This window comes from Arachis duranensis, chromosome 4 (assembly GCF_000817695.3).
Source record: "Arachis duranensis cultivar V14167 chromosome 4, aradu.V14167.gnm2.J7QH, whole genome shotgun sequence".
In the NCBI taxonomy this organism is placed as follows: Eukaryota; Viridiplantae; Streptophyta; class Magnoliopsida; order Fabales; family Fabaceae; genus Arachis; species Arachis duranensis.
In genome coordinates this window covers 57,846,777-57,849,664 of record NC_029775.3, presented here as the reverse complement: position 1 = coordinate 57,849,664, position 2,888 = coordinate 57,846,777, and the positions used below count along the sequence as shown (strand labels likewise).

The 2,888-nt window shown below is 38.6% G+C and overlaps 1 long non-coding RNA gene across 1 annotated transcript in view; it reads right to left on the bottom strand.

Moving 5' to 3' along the window:
* Nucleotides 1-623: 623 nt before the first annotated feature.
* Nucleotides 624-2,888, bottom strand: part of LOC127746803 (uncharacterized) — a 9,767-nt gene continuing 7,502 nt past the window's right edge. The window contains exon 2 of the long non-coding RNA XR_008008586.1: nt 624-889. This is a non-coding gene — a long non-coding RNA (uncharacterized LOC127746803). The remainder of the gene's footprint in view (nt 890-2,888) is intronic.

The window sequence follows — 2,888 nt, the reverse complement described above, 5'->3', positions numbered from 1 at the left end:
TAGATTTCATCACTTGTGTTCTCTCCCTAAATTGTGCTTAATTATGAAAACATGCTCTTTTGTGCCTAATTTAACTTATTTTATTCCAATTACCTTCCATTCGATACCTTGATGTTATTTATGAGTGACTTCAGATGAATAAGGTAGGAATGACTTGGTGGAAATGGAAGAGGAGCACGCAATTGGGAGAAAACATGAAGAAAACAAAGGAGAAGCACACAGCCATGCGTGCATGCGCACAACCTTACGTGCATACGCACAAGAAAGAAATTAGCATGCGTGCGTACACACAACCCTCTGTGCGTATGCACAAGTGAAAATTCAACGAAGTGTGCGTACGCACAGGTATCAGCGCGTGCCTCCATTAAAAAGTCACGTGGCTTGCGATTTTGGGGGTTTCTAGGCCCATTTTGTAACACCCTAATTAACCAAAGCCTTATCTCGCATCGTAAAGCAAAGGTGAATCAAAGCTTATGACAATTTTAAGCTTATACATATATTATATAGAAGGAATTGATGATATCTAGAAACCCGATAAAGAATATAGCTCAAAAATAGGATTTGAAAAGCGCAAAACGTACTAGCGAAGCTACTAACTTAAAGCACATGAAATAGACGTGATATAACAAAATATAGTAGTATAATATCATAAGAATCTAGCCACAGCTCATGGAGTTTAAGCCGACTAGTCATATACAGACCATATGTGAAACCAGACAGTAAAACAGTCTATACAATTTTTGTTCTCTCAAATACAAGCCTCTAGGCAAAACAAAGCACAAAAGTGAGAGACATATACATAATAAATCAAAAGACTCCAAAAGAATGTTCAGATCCTCCGCTCCTGTCACCAATCAGACAACTCACTGAGGTGGGTTGCGACCTGCATCTGAAAAACACAACAGAAATATGGTATGAAAACCGGAGGTTCTCAGTATGGTAACAGTGCCCAATGATGTAGGATATAAAACCCTGAGACGCCAAAGGTAATCCTAGACTCCATATTCATCACAAGAGTTCAAACTTAAAGCATTCTAAACCAAATAAGCACAATATGTAGAACCTTAACAAAACTTAAGCCGTAGCACCATAAAAGGGTAATCTATCTTAGGAAATTTCTACTCTAATCAAACACCGCTGTCCCACAGCCTTCACCAACCGATCTGCCATGCGATCTCATCGCCACCGCCTTCTGAACCTCCTCAATCCCAGTAAAAGCACAAATGTATATAATACAAGTAAAGTACAAGTAGAAGCATATATAGCAATTAACACAAATAGCAATTATACATGTTATAGAGATAGGGAAAACAATGTCAAGTCGGCAAAGCATACAAACAGGTAGAAAATGCATATGATGAATGCCTGCCCTACTGGCTGTAATATCATATTGTCGATTCAACTGCTAACCCGACACATCTCCACAGAGATGTTGCCCTTCGGTTTCATGGTGTGAGAACCCCCGAGATATAGAGCTCGGATCACTGTCCAGGATTTTGTGCCTCCACGCTCTGATGATCCGAAGTGATGCGAGCGGGATCTATTGCCTCCAACCTCACATCTAAGCGCAAGCGGGATGAACCACCGCCCTTACGCCGCCGCCGCTACCTCGACAGGCGGGATCCAACCTCGGCCCCTGCCGGGTGCATAATGTAATGACCCAACTTCCAGTATGTCATGATCGTACCAAAAATAAGGAGTTGCTAACCTATTTCTTTTATTAACTATTTAATATTGAGCCTTTAGTTTGATATCGCGCTTCTATTTTATGGAAAATTCCAGAAAATTTTGTTTTTGATTACCAAAATCATATATCAAACATTTCAAAGTAATAGTAATCACATAATTATTAATAATAATATCTGTCATACAAAAGATTTCAAATAAAACTCGGATACAAATCCTATCCCTCTATATAAAATAAAAATCTTAAGCAATAAGGGCGAGAGAACTCTATGAAAGCAAATTAATTCATACAGTTAACTCATAAGTAAATTCTATAATCGCCCGCAGCTTCAAACTAAGTCTTCGAACATGTGTAACTGAAAGGGTGGTAATTTATGGGGTGAGAACAAACCACACGTTCTCAGTAGGGAATAGGAATACCGTAAAATTAATGATTAACATGCAAATAATTAACTTTGCTTAATAAACCATCTTTGTCAAACCCCTTTGATATACTTTTTAATCTTACTTTAGATAAATAATTACTTTCTTTAAATTTCTAAACCCAAAATAGATCTCAATCGCAAAACTTGTCATATTAAAAATCTTTCAGCCACATAATTGATTTTCAGTCATAACAACAGATATTAATCATCTCTATCTATTCACAAACTACTAGCACAAGTAAGAAACTCAATTCAACACACAAGCAAATCACAATAAGACAAACAACACAATCACAGAGAAGTAATACAGGCAAACACAACCAAATGTAAATGCACAACCAATATGATGCATGTCTGTCCTAAGCAGGCCATGAGCACACGTGTCGCTTTACACCCTGTAGCCCGACATTACCTAAGAACAAGTCTCAGATATGGCTTCCCTTTGTGTCCTTAGTGCATATGTGTCGGTGGTAAGAATACCACTCCTTTGTGACTACCGACAATCGGCGCAAAGCCCAACCCCATAATATATGCACAAGGGGAAACAGTGATCCTCAGTTCGTGGGTGTCCCCGAGATTATTTCACAAACAAAACAGAGATCTTCAGTTCGTGGGTTATTCCCCGAGATCAATACACAATAACATAGAGATCTTCAGTTCGTGGGTTATACCCGAGATCAATACACAGCAAACAATGATCTTCAGTTCGTGGGTTATACCCGAGATCAATACACAGCAAACAATGATCTTCAGTTCGTGGGTTATACCCGAGATCAA